The 18,985-nt window shown below is 47.5% G+C and overlaps 1 protein-coding gene across 3 annotated transcripts in view; it reads left to right on the forward strand.

Annotated features, from left to right (window-relative positions):
- The window catches only part of AKT3 (AKT serine/threonine kinase 3), a 642,459-nt gene that overhangs the window by 517,482 nt on the left and 105,992 nt on the right, over positions 1-18,985 (forward strand). The gene's annotated exons all lie outside the window — the stretch shown is intronic.

Raw genomic sequence — 18,985 nt, forward strand, 5'->3', positions numbered from 1 at the left:
TTTAAAGATGGTACCGGGGTCGCACAGTGAAAACTCAAGCGGCGCAGCGCCGGGGACAGTTTTTACATTTTGCACATACCCTTTTGCCGCCCATGCCTCCTCTTTTAGTGTCCCGACGTCACGTGGCTATACGTTTCCATGACAACGCACAGAAGGAGGAGGTCCAGCCCTGTCCACCACACTCCTAGATTTGCTTGTGATTGTGCTATGGAAATTTAAGGACATGGTTTTGTATCACATTTTGTTACAAGGCTCTTATTGTGGTGTTCTGTGATTTTTTTTTACAGGACAAGTTTGTTCCTATCAGTCAGGTTAGATAAGCTGAAGGACTGTTTGAATGACGAGAGTGATGGTGTAGGGAATATGTAATTCAAGATGTCTTCATTGTGTTTTCTGCCGTTGTAGGGACATGCTTGGCTGTTGCTGGGAATGTGCATCTTTGATGCTTTTACAGTACTGGATGCTCACCAAGATGTTGAGGAGTTAACTGGTTCACTATATTTCGCATTGCATCCTCATCATTCTACATGTGGCTAATTCTGTCATCTGTCCAAGAGGGACATTTACAAGGTAGTCAACATGCATTCCTTGTAACATACTGTATGACAATAACCAGATCCATGTAGATAAATTATTCTTGGGACCAGGCCAGGTGCAGTGGCATTTTCTCTCACTGTCCAATTTAAAGTCAGTGATCAGAGGAAGAAGAAGAACAAAACATTTTTTTTTAGCAGTATGTAACGTCTGGACCCCCCTTGTCTGACCCACCCAATCTCACATTGGCCCGTGTGGTCTAACCGGTCCCCATTACAAGGTCGTGTGTGGTGGTGCACCTGCAAGTAACAGGACTCCTGAGTCTCCCGCTTGGTGTTATTAGAGGATATCATCAGGACAGGTAGCTGAGGTAGTGGGTACGAGTCCAACTTACTTCACGTGCAGCGCCTCCACCTCATCAGGATCTAAGCTTCCGCAGGGAGATGGTCCTGGTGAGGAACTCCTTCTCGGTGGTGACTGCCACTGTTGAGTAATCTCACACTCACACAGTGGGGGTTTCTTTGAACAAGGCATCTTTATTATAGACTTGGATGTAGCAGACTGCCCCATGCAGCTGCCGGCTCTAGCCGCACATCTTTCCGTGCTGTCCCTTTGCCAGGTACGCCCTCCCGTATTGAAGTGGGATTCCCTTTCTCCTAGGGAGATCACCACTGTGCCAGGTCCCTGGACACAGTGTGGCTTAGACAGACTTGATTGATCACTCTGCTACCGCTAGTTACTGCACTAGGGTCACAAAAGTATTCCTACAATCCCTTATGCAGGAAGATACATTCTACCAGCTGCTTCCCACAACTGCTGGCTAACACTTTTCAACAACACTAACTGACAGTGTTGTGCCCTTTATACCTCAGGGGGCAGGCGTATCTCTGATGTCACTATCCAGGGACTCAGAGCATACAGCCACTCCCTTCCTTACACAGGGCACCACACCAGGGTGTGAGGGAAAACCTCCATAACTACTGTTGGTAGGCCTGTACTTACCAGGACTTACAGCCAACAGGGAAGATGTATGCAGTCATTATTATGCATGGCTACATACTCCCCCTGGTTAATACCCACCGTCCCAGCTGGGACCTAAATTTGGTGTACCTTGCGCCAGGAAACACTGCAAAAGAACACACAAATAACATAGCAAACATCATTACATTGACATAATAATGCAAGCCCATCACACTCACTGACCAGCAGGGAGCGCTAAAGAAAACAGCAGACCACTCTATTGGTTAATCAATAATAGTGTCGAGGTTCTGGCTTCTTCACCTCCCGCCCCGCGGCATCATGCACAGTCACGCTGTATTCTCGTGGTATCCCTCGCTCATTACAATACACCACTTTGTGCATATACACACTGCGCCCTATCTTCCAGACCCGCATAAGTTGAGCTACCCTCTGCTCGGCCTGCATCCCTTTAATGGCTCCCCCTTTCTCTATGATATAATGTTGGATATCATTTTTGAGCCATCTCTCCCTATTCTCCTCTATCTCTCTCATTAGAGGTTCCGGGACATACGGGTAATCAAGTCCATGTGACTTCCTATATTTTGCCGCAATAGCCCGTTCAGCTCGGCACACCCTGGTCAAGCTACTTTGGCCAGCCGCCCCGGGCAACACCCATGACAGGGGCTCATCGGTTTCTACCGGGTCATCCAACCCTGCGGACCCCTTAGGGATAATAAGGCCTGCCTGGATACGATCCCACCTTACCCTTAGGGCCCTAAGGTATGCCTTGTTGTCGAAGTCACCAACAGCCCACCAGTGATTAACCACCCCCTCCCTCTCTAAGATAAAGCGGGTGTGGTCGAACCAGGATACATACCCCTCGTACAACGGGGCCCACCATTTAGTCTCCTTCCGTTCTTCGGAGCTATGGTCTATAGATTCTTCTAGGGACTCCTCATCAGGCCCCCCAGAAGATACCCCAGACGTACCCTCAGATCGCTCAACGACTCCTTTGTACTGTGCGGTGTTTCTAACAGTAATGCTTAGTACACTAGGTCAATTACTAGATACCGACACCTGTCGGGACATCCTCCCTCCTCCCTCCGACCCATCATCCGAAGTCCCCAAGTCCAGGCTTCCAGTCCGATCATCAGAAGGACCCCGTGACTCCCCGGACAACCCTAAGCTGGAACTGGACCCAAATAAAATAGTGACGGGTACAGGGGTTTTAGCTAGGGCCTTGGAGCTAACCTTGGGTGTGGACGGGGTGTGGGGACGGGACCGAACAGTAGGCATTGACAGGGTTACGACCTGCTCTCCAGCGATACCTGCCTTAACGTCGCCACAAAGTCCGTTCTTGTCTCCAGCAGCTGGGCTTCTTGTTCTGCAATTCGAACGCCCGTTCCCCCTGGTAGTAGGGGGTCGTTTTCCGCTGCTCGACCACAGAGGCGCCACCATCTCCCACTCGATGCCGCTCTGGTCCTCCGGAACCACCTCCACACACGCACGTGCTGCGACGCCATCTTGGGGTGGATCCCCAATCGGGATCTCTTCCTCCACGAGGACATCCGCCAACGCCCATCTGCTGCGCGATCCAGTCTGGCTCTGGACTCGCTCTTCCTGCTCCTCCACCCCTTGGGTCTGCGACAAGCACGGTGTCTTAGTACCTCGCAGGGTCGGGGTGGATCGACCTCCGTCCGATCCACTAGTCACCACGGCAGTGGGACTCCGGCGATCGGGTGGTCGCGGTACTGGAGACACTCGACTCCATGTCTCCACACCACGAGGAAGTTCATCCCTCCATGGCGTACCAATGGTATGACAGTCTCTTCTTATGACTGTCTTACTCGCCAGCCTTGCGCACTCCTCGTCCGAGGATTCTAGCTTGCAATTCGGCCGAGGCATCCCAGTAGGAGACCGGCGATGGGCTCCTCGGTGATCACCTCTCCGATGGCTGGGTTTCTCCGTCGGAAGCACCAGAGCTGACTCAGTCTCCGCGGGACTTGCACTCTTATTCCAGAGGGCTCCCGGCTGCTCTTCTATCGGCATCGGGACATTTCCGGTCACTCCCACAGCTTGCACCGGTACGAATGTGGTCATGGGCCACAAATACTGCAGTCCACAGTGGGGGCATCGGGCCTCGCTGCCCACGGCTCCGCCCGGCAGTCTGCACTGCAGGCACAGACACGCCACAGTCTCCACACCCTCCACACGGATTACCAGGAAGCCTCCTGGAGCCGAATAAGGGTGGGTGGAGATCACCGGACCCTGGTCCACTTTGTCAGCAGCTTCAGCCATCTTTACCAACGGAGGCACTCGTCTCAGAGGTCTATATTGGTCAATGGCTCTTCGCAACTGAAAGGCATGGGTTGATGTAGCAACCCTTCCTCACATTTTCTCTGTCGACATCCGGTGGAACCGCAAACCACTCCCCCTGGTTGAAACTAGGGGGATGTCTCGTAGACTTGTAGGCTGACTCAGCACAGGTGCAGAGTGAGTCATAGTCCATGAGGGCGCGGCTCCAGCTTTCGCGCCAAACTCCCCATCGGGGTGGAGTTTTCTCGTTGGCGCCAATCCTGGCCAACAGTTAGCAAACTGCAAAGTTGCAAGACTTTCTGCAGCATGCCCACGCGGTGTCCCGGGAACGCGGGAACCGCCATCTTGGTAAGTATTGTCTTTTTTTTCATTGAAGGCAGCGTCTGGCTGTTTGTTAATTGGGGTATAACAAAGTCCATTTCGTTCCTCCCATCGGATCACACTGTCATGCTCATTATTCTCAGGGGTATCATCCCGAGAACAAAAACATGATAAACACGGCGCAGCCACAGCTTTCACGCCATTCCACAACAAACTCACAAAAGTCTCTTCTGTAGCTTGTTCTTCGTCCACGCACAGTTCATATGCGTGTTCTTCCTCTGACCGCAATCCTGGACCTTCTGCTCTGTGCAGATCCTCCATTCCTACGGTTCTCTCTCCCCGCCATCCTGGACCTTCTACTCTGTGCAGATCCTCCATTCTGACGGTTCTCTCTCCCTGCCATCCTGGACCTTCTGCTCTGTGCAGATCCTCCATTCTGACAGGTCTCTCTTGATCGTTGAACACCGATTTCCTGTACGTGGAGCTCCACTCTGCGGGGCAGCTACCACATCCGTACAATAAACATGCCTTGTGCACAACCTTGTGTACCTAATGTAGATCTGACTCGTGTTTGCACTACCTCAGGCTAGGCTCACCCTTTCTGTGTCTACTGTAACACGTTCCTCCAGTCTGTGCTCCTTGGTAAGTGATCTGGAATGGAGACTAGAGTACTCTGGCTCTTCCATGCAGTACTTTGGGCGTCGACCTACTTTTGGCTAGCCTAGTGCGGACCCGTCCAGAATTCCTGCCCTAAGTTACCAGTTTACCCCTTCAGGCGTCCCCCGCTAGCGCTACCTCAAGGCGACTAGGACAGCAATAGCCCCCGGCTCCAGACTCACTAACCCCTAATGGATCCCAAGGCGTCTTTGCGGCATGCAGCTCCAGCATCTCCCTGACTACCCCTGGCTCCATCCCACGCAGCACAAAGTGGCAGCAGACACTTTCCCTGTTTCCTAATGTGTGCCTAGCAAAAGCCTGTCCTGTTAACAGGTCTCTCAGCAGCGCCTCCAATTGTAACGGCTGGACCCCCCTTGTCTGACCCACCCAATCTCACATTGGCCCGTGTGGTCTAACCGGTCCCCATTACAAGGTCGTGTGTGGTGGTGCACCTGCAAGTAACAGGACTCCTGAGTCTCCCGCTTGGTGTTATTAGAGGATATCATCAGGACAGGTAGCTGAGGTAGTGGGTACGAGTCCAACTTACTTCACGTGCAGCGCCTCCACCTCATCAGGATCTATGCTTCCGCAAGGAGATGGTCCTGGTGAGGAACTCCTTCTCGATGGTGACTGCCACTGTTGAGTAATCTCATACTCACACAGTGGGGGTTTCTTTGAACAAGGCATCTTTATTATAGACTTGGATGTAGCAGACTGCCCCATGCAGCTGCCGGCTCTAGCCGCACATCTTTCCGTGCTGTCCCTTTGCCAGGTACGCCCTCCCGTATTGAAGTGGGATTCCCTTTCTCCTAGGGAGATCACCACTGTGCCAGGTCCCTGGACACAGTGTGGCTTAGACAGACTTGATTGGTCACTCTGCTACCGCTAGTTACAGCACTAGGGTCACAAAAGTATTCTTCCAATTCCTTATGCAGGAAGATACATTCTACCAGATGCTTCTCTGCCAACCGTGCAACACTTTTCAACAACACTAACTGACAGTGTTGTGCCCTTTATACCTCAGGGGGCAGGCGTATCTCTGATGTCACTATCCAGGGACTCAGAGCATACAGCCACTCCCTTCCTTACACAGGGCACCACACCAGGGTGTGAGGGAAAACCTCCATAACTACTGTTGGCAGGCCTGTACTTACCAGGACTTACAGCCAACAGGGAAGATGTATGCAGTCATTATTATGCATGGCTACAAGTATAAAGAATTGTGCCCCTGATTTTTTATATTCCTGACTTACTACACCTTTCTCATAATACCAGATAATCATTATTGTTTTATTTAATGATAACAGCCTTCCTGTATGCTACAATTACCTCTTCAAAAACAAAGCTCAGTAGGTTTGGTGTCTGGGCTGCCAATTCAAGAAGCGCTTTAAATTTTGAGGGCCTGCCACAACTACTAAATGCACGTCCAAAATCCACTTTTGTGGAACCTTTGTATCAGCTCTACATTTGTGGTTGTCTCTTCAAAGGATAGTGGGTTGATTATTTAGAATGTAACAAGCTCGTAGAATAGTGATTTTTGTTCTCTATTTGTAAGTGGTGATGATTTGGAAATGTTAGATATTGTGGCTGCCCTGTGCTAGATTTCATCTAACCTGTTCAAATCTAAAAGATTTTACTTAATGACCGTCTGTTTTTTTTATATTAGTCTATGAGAAACATGTAAAATATGTTTGAGGAGGACGGAAACTATCTACCTGCTTGTGATCAAGCAAATGAACAATGGGAAAATGTGTTCTGGATAGTAACCTTAACCCTTTAGTCATCCATACATGCAGTAATAAAATCCTGATTTCCCCCCCCCCTAAAATAGCATACTTCCAAGATGTTAGTATATGCAATAATTTTGACATCCTCTAATGTAGGAGTAGCCAACCCGCGACCCTTTAGTGCGTCATGTGCGGCACCTACCTAAAATGCTACTACAACTAGGCGATAGTCTAGGTTGGTGCATTTTTGGTGGCGGGAGCAAAGCAGAAGTAAGTGGGTAGCAGAAGGTAGGGCAGCGGGAGGCCAAGAGCTGAGCAGGAATCGTGCGGCTGGCTGCCGCAGAGGACAGCGGGGGCATGCTGGAGCTGGGAGGCTGCAGCTTTGTAGTCGCATCCCTACAAACCAATCGAAAATTAGTGTGATCCACCAATCAGAGTGTTTGGCATGCCTGGGGGGCGGGTCCTGTGTGAGCAGAGACACAAATCAGCTGGTAGACAGCTTCCGATGTCTAGCACCAGGGAGGCGCTCCACTCCATCATAGCCAGATAAGGAATTGTAACTGGGATGGAGTGTGTGAGAGGAGGAGAGAGGGTGTGAGAGAGGATCAAGAGGGAGGTTAGCGAGGATTAAAAGGGAGGGTGAGGGAGGATGAGAAGGGAGGGTAAGAGAGGATGAGGAGGAGGGTGAGAGGAAATAAAGAGGGAGGATGAGAAAGATGAGGAGGTGGGTGAGAGAAAGGATGAGGATTGAGGGTGGGTGAAAGGATGAGGGAGGGCGAGAGGATGAGGAGGGTAGAATCAGACATATGATCATGACCATTTTTCCATGACCAAGTCTCTGCCGGCGTTTGGACGCCGAAGGACCATATGCCTCCGCCACTGAACACTCAGCAGTCACCGGCTTCGCCTACAAGGTAAGTTAATTTAACAGGTTTAGCGGTTAGGATATGGGTGTTAGGGTTTTAGGGTAGGGGATAAAGGTTTTTAGGGTAAGGGGAAGTGTTAGTAATAGGGTTTTATAGGGTAATGATTAGGGTAAGCCTTGGAACTTACTTTTGCGGCGAAGTGGCCAGGGGAGAGATGTCCCGGCAGTGAGACGAGTGGCGGCTAAACACCGGCAAAGATTTGGTCGCTGCAAACAGCCGCAACCAAATGTTCTAGACTGGGGGAGGGAGTGTGGGGGGAGAGAGAGTAAATAAATACACAGGACGAAGGGTGGATATGATGAATGATAAACTGTTTTGTACAGAATAACATTGTAAAAACAAAATGTATGTATGTATGTCTTTATTTATATAGCACCATTAAAGCACAAAGCGCTTCACAGTAGTAATACATGTGACAATCATATAAATAACAATTAATACAAATAACAGATCATGGGAATAAGTGCTTCAGACATAAAAGTAACATTTCGGAAAAGGAGTCCGTGCTTCGAAGAGCTTACAATCGAATTGGTAGGAAGGAAAAACGTACAGAGACAGTAGGAGGGCATTCTGGTAAGTGCGTCTGCAGGGGGCCAAGCTTTATGTATCATGTGTATAGTATTAGCCACAGTGCTACTTATATGCTTCTTTAAGCAAGTGTGTCTTAAGGTGGGTCTTAAAGGTGGATAGAGAGGGTGCTCGTCGGGTATTGAGGGGAAGGGCATTCCATAGGTGTGGGGCAGTCAGTGAGAAAGGTTTAAGGCGGGAGAGGGCTTTAGATACAAAAGGGGTAGAGAGAAGACATCCTTGAGCAGAACGCAAGAGTCGGGATGGTGCATAGTGAGAAATTAGGGCTGAGATGTAAGGAGGGGCAGAAGAATGTAATGATTTAAAAGTGAGGAGGAGAATTGAGTGCGAGATGCGGGTTTTGATAGGAAGCCAGGAGAGTGATTTCAGCAGAGGAGACGCTGAGACAGATTTAGGAAAGAGTAGAGTGATTCTGGCAGCAGCATTTATGATAGATTGTAGGGGAGACGGGTGAGAGGCAGGAAGGCTGGACAGCAGGAGGTTACAGTAATCAAGACGGGAGAGAATGAGGGCCTGAGTCAGAGTTTTAGCAGTCGAACAACAGCGAAAAAGGCGTATCTTTGTAATATTGAGGAGGTTTTAGATACGTTTTGAATGTGAGACGAGAATGTGAGAGAAGAGTCGAGTGTGACCCCTAGGCAGCGTGCTTGGGCTACTGGGTGAATGATGGTACTTCCAACAGTAATGTGGAAGGAGGTAGTAGGGCCAGGTTTGGGATGAAGTATGAGGAGCTCTGTTTTTGCCATGTTACGTTTAAGTCGACGGAGGGCCATCCAGGATGATATCGCAGGAAGACATTTAGAAACTTTAGTCTGTACAGCAGGTGTAAGGTCAAGGATTGAAAAGTAAATTTGTGTGTCGTCAGCATAGAGGTGATATTTAAACCCTAGAGATGTGATTAGGTCACCTAGAGAAAGTGTCCCAGGACAGAGCCCTTGGGTACCCCCACAGAGAGATCAATAGAGGGGGAGGTGTTAGCAGAAGAGACACTAAAAGTATGATGGGAGAGGTAAGAGGAGATCCAGGATAGAGCTTTGTTACGAATACCAAGAATATGGAGAATGTGAAGGAGAAGAGGGTGGTCCACAGTGTCAATTGCAGAGAGGTCGAGAAATAACAGCAGAGTGTAATGACCTCTCTCTTTGGCAGCATGGAGGTCATTAGTTATTTTAGTGAGGGCTATTTCAGTCGAGTTAGCAGTGCGGAAGCCAGATTGTAGAGGGTCTAGGAGAGAATAGGTGTTGAGAAAGTGGAGCAAGCGAGAGAATACAAGACATTCAAAGAGTTTGGAGGCAAAAGGCAGGAGGGAGACAGGTCGATAGTTAGAAAGACAGGTAGGGTCAAGCTTGCTGTTTTTGAGTAATAGTATAACTGTTGCATGTTTGAAGGAGGAGGGAAAGGTACCAGAGTAGAGGGAGGAGTTAAAAATGTGTTTGAGCGTAGGGATTTTAGTAGGAGCAAGAGGTTTTAGGAGACGGGAGGAAATGGGGTCAAGAGGGCAAGTGGTAGAGGGAGAAGAGGAGATCAGCAGTGACACATCCTCCTCTGAGACAGCGGAGAAAGAGTCAAGGAAGGCAGGAGGAGTTAGGAAGCGGTGTAGGATGGGAGGAGGAAACAGAGAGGCTTTTGTGACATATGGATTTCACCTTTTCCTTAAAATAGTCAGCAAAGTCCTGAGGTGAGATGGAGGAAGAAGAAGAGGCATCTGAGGGTGGTTTGAGTAGATAGTCAAAGACAGGGGGAAGTTGTCATGGGTTAGACTTGTGCATGTTGATTAGTGGAGAAAAGTAGGTTGGTTTTGCCTGAGAGAGGGCAGAGTTGAAACAGGATAGCATAAATTTGTAGTGAAGGAAGTCTGCGAGAGTGTGAGATTTCCTCCAGAGTCGTTCAGAGGAACGAGTGGAGGAACGCAGCATGCGCATGTTGGAATTTAGCAAGGGTTTGGGGTTTGAAGGCCTCTGCGAGGACGGCAGAGAGAAAGTGGGGCATGTAGATCAAGAGTGGAGGATAAGGCAGAGTTATATTTCCTGACCAGGTTGTCAGGATCTGGAGCATAACTGAGAGAGGAGAGGGAGGAGCGTAAAGTGGAATCAAAGGCTGGTAGGTTAATAGAGCACAGGTTTCTGCAGAAACAAAGGGTAGATGGAGATGGAGAAGGGGAGAAGTGAGAGAGAAAATGAGATGAGGTGATAGTCAGTTAGAGGAAAGGAGGTGATGGTCAGAGAGAGAGAAAATTAGATTAGGTGATGGTCAGAGAGAGAAAATGAGATTAGGTGATGGTCACAGAGAGGATAGGGGGAAATGGAAAAATCAGAGAGAGAAAAGTTTAGTGAAATCCAGGTCTAGGTAGTGGGCATCCTTGTAGGTGCTGGCTGCAGTCCACTGTTGAAGGCCAAAAGAAGAGGTTAGAGAGAGAAAGCGGGAAGCCCAAGGGAAAGAGGGGTCATCAATGTGGCAGTTGAAGTCCCCAAGGAGAAGAACAGGTGAGTCTGAGGAGAGGAAGAAAGTGAGCCAGGATTCAAAGTGAGAGAGAAAGGTAGAAGGGGGATGAATAGAGGTAGGTGGGTGGTACATGACCGCCACATAGACAGGGAGAGGAGAGAAGATCTGGACAGTGTGAGCCTCAAAGGAGGGAAAAGCGAGAGGGAGGAATAGGAAGGGTTTGGTAATGGCAGAGAGAGGAGAGGAGGAGCGGCCTGTGGACATCTTTTTGAGAGATGTCCAGCTCCTCGGCGAGACTGTGAAGTTCCTTTTTAGAGACTTCCAGTTCTTTGCGGTGACTGCTGATCTCTTGGTGTGAGGCACCCAGCTCTTTGCGGAGAGTATGAACCTCGTTCTGTGATATATCCACCTCTGTCCGGATACTGTTGACCTCCTGGCTAGAAACATCCAGCTCTAACTTGAGTGTATGAACTTCTTTCTCGAAGATCTCCCGCTCGGTACCTAGGCTTTGAAACTCTTTCTGGGAGACTTCCAGCCTGGCATGGAGACTGCGAATATCTGTTCGAGAGACTTCGAGGTACATACTGAGGCGGTCAACCTCCTTTCGGGAGCCTCCAAGCTCTGCACTGAGACTGAGAGACTCCTTCTGAGATAGTCCAAGCTCTACACTGAGACGGAGGGCTTTTTTAACCTCCTCCTGTTTCTGCTGCAAGTCAGAAATAACTTCGTCCGAGTGGGTCTGTTTCTTGGCCATGGTGGTAATAATAGTGTTCGTTGTCTTCAGCTCAGTCATCTGGTCCTCTAAGTCACTACGTAAGCGACGCTCCGTGTTCATCGCTGTCCCACAGTCAAAGGCGATTGGGAACAGATCACTCTGTACAGTAGCTTGGCATTAGCTTCTATCTCCTGTTACAATCGTTTACAGAGGAGATCAGAGCCCTGCCTGGTATTTTTCAGGGCTGGTCAAGGTATAGTTTGAGGGGTTCTCACTGTCAGCACCAGACAGACACTTCTTTGGGGTACACGACTTCTGCCTTGGGCCCTCTGGATATTCTGTCATCCGCTGGATGAATTCTCCATTTGTTCTAGGCTTCAGGGAAACTCGGCGTCCCTTTTCCTCCACGGTATCTATGGAGATCCTTCCATGGTAATTGGAGAACCTCCTTTTCTTTTTCTGCCTTTTTTGCTTTGGACGACTCGTTCCATCAGGGATACTGGGGTCTCCTTCTATGTTTGAAACTTCAGCAGTTTCACAGCATCCACCATGCTTTTCTTGCAATTGCATTAGCTGGCAGGAATATTTGAGGTCATAGAGACCTGTTTGTTCAGTAGCGAGTTTAGGCACCTCCACTATCCTAGGGTTGTTTTGTTGGTGCGTCTCATTTCGGGTTCTCCCTAAGAGATATCTTTATCCTTATCCGTATCCTCATAGGACCGGAAAGGTCACTCTTCTGTGGGGTAAAGTTAATTACAGGAACGCCACATCTTGTCCTCCATGTTTGTGGTATCAGGTGTATTTTTGACTTTGGGAGGCGTTATTGCAGCTGTTTTCACTGTATTTGCTAGAACCCCAGCTGGTATTCCTACAGGTGAGCAGACTTTGCTGGCAGAGCTCTCTCAGGCATCTCTCTCAGGTAGCTCTCTCAGGCATCTCTGTAGACTTTTTCTTCTTTACCTTTGCAGATTCTGAGACATCAGCAGTACTGTGCACAAATTCTTTCTCATTAGTGATATTGGATGTGCACTTGTTCAGAAAAACTTCTGCATTTTTCTTGTGACCACAGCATTTTGCTTTCTGCTGCAGTTCCTTGGCTCGCTGAATTTTTTTTACCTCTGGCTGCTGCCCTTTTTCTGGGGCCACATAGGGATCATCCTCATCATCAGAATAAGGCCTGAAGGGACACTGCTCCCCATTCTTGTAGAGTCTGTATTTGACTTCAGCTGGACGGCCATTTTAAATTCCATGTTTTTTTTTTTTTTTTCCCTTCACACAAGTGGTAGAGTAGACTCTGGTCACAGCATCAGTCCCTTGTGTGGGTCACCATCTGTTGCAGTCCCCCCAGTCAAACTGTGGCTTTCTCTGGAGCAGTGTAGTTTTCCTGCCTGGATGTGTAGCCCTTTAATTCTGGTCACTGCTGCACGTGATTTTGTTTTTGCTGCTCAAGCTGTTGCAAAAACTGTATGCAGGTAAAAGCACAAAAAAAATTCACAGGCAGTCCCCGTGGCCCCTTTGAAATTCAAGGGCCACCTCTCATTCCAACTTCTGACACCATATGTAAGAGATGTGTGCAGAGGTATGCTAATGGAGACTGTTTAGGGTTAAATTAACATAAGGCTTAATTTCCTGTTCCTTTAAACAACACAGCTAATAAAAATATATATAAAACAACAAACACCTATCCCTGTGTAATGGCTAACTCACTCCCCAGTCCCTATCTGTAAGACTGGGGGAAGGGGAACCCATTACCAGCATACCACCCCCAGTGTCTCAGCGGTACCTTAAAGCAGGTAGTCCTTCAGGTCGGTGGTGTCCAGGTGTCTTGGTGTGTTTGAGGGTCCAGCCTCTGGCAGGTTCCTGGTTCCTCTGTGTCCAGGAAAAAAGGTCTGGTGTCTTGTTATCAACACAGCTCTTCTGTGTGCTCAAGACTTAATCTCCCTATGTCAGTACAGTGTGTCTGGGCTAAGGAAAATCTCCCTCCTATGTCTCACATAATGCTTTTTCACAGAGCTCTGATTTGTCCAGGTGGAGACTGGCAAATTGAGTGGCTGCAGTTAACCAGTTCCATGCTGGATTCAGAGCTCTGAGGCAGCTTTTTCCAAACAGTGATAAGTCCCTTTTATTGTGAGATGCATTTTAATCCCCCACATATTATTTTCCTTTCCCTAATTCTGATTGAAGTAAAGCTTTCGTATGCTAATGCTTATATATACAGCAGGGCCCCGGGTATACAGTGGGTTCCGTTCCAGAGGCCCGCTGTATAGTGAAAATCACCGGAAAGCGGATCCGGCGATTTTCACTTCTGCGCATACGCAAACCGGCATTGTTGCCGTTCTGCGCATGTGCAACCTATGGTATGTGCACGCAACCTATGGTATGCGCACGCAACCTGCGGTCTGCGCATGCGCGCCGGGTGCACCCGCCCGTTCTGCGCATGCACGATTTACAAACCAACATGGCGGCCCCCTTCTCGGTGCCGCCGTATCAGCGGATCGCCGAGAAGCGGGGCCCTGCTGTACCTATTAGTCACTACTGATAAGATTTTGTTTTTATTGTGTCCCTTTGACAATGACACTGGTAAATTTTGACTTCGACTCCCAGTCAGGTTGGCCAATGTCTTCTGGCAAAATTATTCTGTTTCTTTACACATTTAGTTGGCAACCTAAATTTGTTCAACACGACTTCCCTGGTGCAATGGCCCTCCGGGTGTTCTACACTCCCTGCCATGAAAATGCCTTTGAACTACTACAATACTGTTATGCTTTAGTTGGTTGAGAATGCCTGGTGGACACTATGGGGCTTATTCAGGTAGCTTCAATAGTGACTTAACGCTTGTTAAAGGCACTTTCCAAGCATTTTTGCATGTGTAGCTATTCAGAATGCTTTAATAATATGTCAAAATCACTTTGAAATGGCTTTTTAACAACTGTTGGCACTCTTGCTCTGACAAGCCGTGTGGTAGCTATGGTGGCTGGCTATTAATTTATTTTGAATGGATAAAAGCCCTATTAGCCATATGTCTAATAGGGCTTTTGCCCATTACTGTGTGGTGATGGTGGGTGTTTGTGGTGAATATTATATTTGCCCCAGGGTGGGAGGTTAGGCCTTGTGGGAGGGGTTAACCCTCCCTTACATTATCGGTTGTAACATTTTGGCTTTATTTTTGTTAAATAAACCATGACACGGTGTAATATGTCATGTGTTGCTGTTCATCTGAGGTTGTATTTATCTCATTTTTAGACCTGCTAAGGAACAGATGATTGTTATTATGTCCTGATATGTAAAACCATGGAATTCAAAGAGGGTGTACTTTCTTTTTCACATGACTGTATTAGTGTAGTCATAAATAACAGCACTTTAATACAATACAAAAACAACACGCTATACACTATCAAATGATAAAAGACAGAAATAGGAAAAAACGTAATTGCATTTATAATATTTTCCACACTTTGTAGGTTAGATAATAGCCAATAAAGAATATCGCTGGTGAGCACATTCACATGTCTTAGACAGGTCTGCAACCCTGCCTTTCAACCATTATCACCTCGCATACAGTGCTCCCACTGCAGCAAGGGATTCTGGGAGATGACATGCAAATGAGCACACAATGTGTCACCTTTTGCCTGGAATATCCATTCACATGGAGCCCATTTAAGCTGATGTTTCGCCGTTCACACAGCTTTTAAACACAGCATGGGACTAGCAAAGCAAGTTTAAACCACTCACAGACATGTTTCAACCTTGATGGATATCATCAGTGTGAGGTTGTGTGACAGATATGAGAGCACAGTAGTGAACAGAGGATATTACGGCCCTAAATTAGTGCAGGGTTTCTGCGCAACTCCACGGTTTGGAGATTTACCAAGGGGAATCCAGACCAGGACGTCTAGCTCTCCCAGCTTTCACAGGACTAGAGCAACTGATTGAGCAGGGAGATGATTAAAAGGTTGCTCTAAGCTGAGCAAGAAAGAGCTGTTTGACTCTCAAGAAGAGGGTATGCTGAAAAGCTGTGTTATGCTGAAAAAAATACTTTTTTTTGTTTGTTTGATTTACTCCTGTTATCTGCTGTAGCATTTGTATGGCAAATATAAACAGGCCAAGCTTTTCACCTCTGTCTCGGAAGACTGTCTCCTCTACCTGGAAGGCTGTGTGAAAGTGCTGATCCTTGGACAAAAGGTACAGAGCAAGAAGGTACTTTGTCACATATGGTGGAGTTTTATGCGGGCATCACACTGACAAGCCTGTAAGATGCAAAAGGGAATAGAGGAAGTAGTCACAGCCCTGGTCCAATCCACATCTATACAACATGAAATCATCAACAGGCTGGCTGAGGGTTATGCCATACAGCAAGAAACCAATAGCAGGCTGGCTGAGGGTTATGCCACACAGCAGGAAAACATGGCAATATTGCAGAGACTGGTGCTGGCCCAGGCTGAAGCTCATCAACTGCTCAGAGAGGAGCAGAAAAATACCGCCCATGCTTTACATCAGGAGATCCAGGGCCTATCTGAGAGGCTTACCGGGGATACCGCAGAAGCACATCCTAAGGTGGTTAGAGTGAGTAACTACCTGCAAAAGATGGTGGCTGCAGAAGATGTAGAGGCCTACCCCATGGCGTTTGAGAGGACGGCGGAGAGAGAAAAATGGCCTGTGGCTGAATGGGCAAGTCTGCTAGCACCGTTCCTGTGTGGGAAGGCCCAGAAAGCATACTATGAACTGGAACCAGCTCAAGCCAGTGATTACAGCGAGCTGAAAAAGGAGATCCTGGCGCGCCTAGGGGTGACAACGGCGGTCCGTGCCCAGAAATTTCACTCCAGCCACATTGTGGAGCAACTAGTGATGGACCGATTTCTGAGAGGCTTACCTGTTGTCCTTCGTCACTGGGTCAGCCAGAGTGATCCCCAAACGGCTGACCAGTTAGTCTCGTTGGTATAACGGTACAGTGCAGCTGGAGAATGGCTTCAACCCCCTATCCAAGGGCAGCCCCAGAACCGGAAGGTCCAAAGCCCCAGCAAAATTGGTAAGACTGTTCCAGGAAAAAGGGGGAATTTTGATGAACAGGTTGGGGTCTATAACACCAGGGACATAACCACAAGAGAAAGGAACTTTGTTAAGCGGGAAGAACCTATAAGGGACTATGCTGTAAAATGTTTTAAATGTCGAGAGTTTGGACATACTGTATGGCAAAGGACTGTCCCAGAATGGTTGAACCCATGGAATGTAATGTGGGTAGTAATAATGAGGATGATTACTAACTGTATGCCCAAACTGTGTGCCCAAGAAGATCCTATCAGATCAGGGTGACCATTCATGTCTCGGGTAACCAAGGAGTTATGCAAACTTCACATAAAACAGTTAAAAACCTCTGTGTACCACCAACAAACTGATGGTTTGGTGGAGCGGTTCAATAAAACCCTAAAGGCAATGCTGCGGAAAGTAATTGATAAGGATGGAAAAAACTGGGATTTTCTGTTACCTTATTTAATGTTTGCTATTAGAGAAGTGCCCCAAGCATCTACTGAGTTTTCACCATTTGAATTGTTGTATGGTAGACACTTTAGGGGGTTACTTGACATAGCCAAGGAGACATGGGAACAGGACACTACACCCCATCGCAGTGTAATTGAGCATGTAACCCAAATGCAGGAACGCATGGCAGCCATTATGCCTATAGTGCGGGAACATATGGAAAAGGCCCAACGTAACCAGCGGAATAGCTATAATAGGAATGCTAGGGTCCGTAGGTTTCAACCTGGAGACAGAGTCTTAGTGTTAATCCCCACAGTAGAAAGTAAATTTCTGGCAAAATGGCATTTTCTACTCCTGATGGTCTTTTCCAATACAAGGTGTTGCCGTTTGGTCTGCATGGGGTTCCTGCCACCTTTCAAAGGATGATGGACAGAATATTAAGGCCACATACATTATATGCAGCTGCATATTTAGACGATGTAGTGATACATACGGAAGATTGGGAATCCCACCTTCCAAAAGTACAAGCAGTGTTAAACTCGATTTACTCTGCAGGGTTAACGGCTAACCCAAGGAAGTGTACAATTGGCTTAGAGGAAGCCAAATATTTAGGATATTCTATTGGTAGAGGGTTAGTGAAACCTCAAAGGGCTAAAGTGGAAGCCATAAGGAATTGGCCCCGGCCAGTCACCAAGAAACAAGTGAGAACTTTCCTTGGCCTAGTTGGATATTACCGGAGGTTTATCTATAACTTTGCTACCCTTGCATGTCCCTTAACTGATCTGACAAAGGCAAGGGTACCAGTAATGGTAAAATGGTCCCCAGAACTAGAACAAACATTCAGGTCGTTGAAAGAAGCCATATGTGCCCAACCAGTGTTAGTAACCCCCGATTTTGCTAGGGAATTTATTTTGCCAACCGATGCGTCGGACGTAGGGCTTGGTGCGGTCCTCTCACAAGAGAACCAGAATGAAGAACATCCTATCTTGTACCTAAGCAGAAAACTTAACCCACACGAAAGAAACTACTCCATAGTTGAAAAAGAGTGTCTTGCAATAAACTGGGCAATAGACAGTCTTAAGTACTACTTGTTAGGCAGAAAATTCAGCCTGGTGACAGACCACACACCCCTAACCTCGATGAGTCAGAATAGGGAGAAAAATAGCAGAGTGACACGCTGGTTTCTCAGTCTGCAACCCTACAAATTCTCAGTGGAACACAGGGCAGGCAGTAGACAGGGGAATGCAGATGGCTTGTCAAGAATGCATTCACTGGAGTGCACGGTCGCTCACCCCATTAGGTCTGAGCAGGAGGGGAGGATATGTGACAGATATGAGGGAACAGTAGTGAAAAGAGGATATTACGGCCCTAAATTAGTGCAGGGTTTCTGCTCCACTCCACGGTTTGGAGATTTACCAAGGGGAATCCAGACCGGGACTTCAAGCTCTCCCAGCTTTCACAGGACTGGAGCAGCTGATTGAGCAGGGAGATGATTAAAAGGTTGCTCTAAACAGAGCAAGACAGAGCTGTTTGACTCTCAAGAGGAGGGTGTGCTGTGTTATGCTGAGAAAAAGACTTTTGTTTTGTTTGTTTGATTTACTCCTGTTATCTGCTGTAGCATTTGTATGGCAAATATAAACAGGCCAAAGCTTTTCACCTCTGTGTCAGAAGACTGTCTCCTCTACCTGGAAGGCTGTGTGAAAGTGCTGATTCTTGGACAAAAGGTACAGAGCAAGAAGGTACTTTGTCACAGTTGGTATAAACTTGCTTTCAAATATTTCTAGACTGGGTAGGTTTACCATACAATTTAAGTTATGGTTTCCATGCCTTGGCTATTTTTCACCTGGTGGCTGAATATCTATGTATCAATAGTTTCATTTAGTTTCTTTCCATATTTTCAATTTGCTTGCACAGCAATGCCGTCCAAGGGGAAGACAAACCCGAGAATCACCTGTACCATACCATGGATGGCTTTCCATAGCTTTGTAACCTTTGGGCATGTCCACCACATGTGTACAAACGATCCCTGCTGGCCACATCCTCTTATAAATACATTTTTTTTAATAACAGTTCATGAAAAAATATACAGGTTTTGCTTGATTATAAGGCAACATTTTTTTCAATAAAGTTAAAAGCACAGACTTGCCTTATAATCGGGCCCGCCCACTTTGCGAGAATCAACAGTCGGATGTATGAGGTAGGCGAGAGAGATTTTTTTTCCAGCTACTAGTGAAATTAAGGGGGGGTCTCATTAGATTCAGGGTCGCCCTATATTCGGCCAAATACAGTATATAAAGAGTAACATACAAGAAACACAATGCAAT

The sequence above is a fragment of the Ascaphus truei genome, chromosome 4 (genome assembly GCF_040206685.1).
Source record: "Ascaphus truei isolate aAscTru1 chromosome 4, aAscTru1.hap1, whole genome shotgun sequence".
In the NCBI taxonomy this organism is placed as follows: Eukaryota; Metazoa; Chordata; class Amphibia; order Anura; family Ascaphidae; genus Ascaphus; species Ascaphus truei.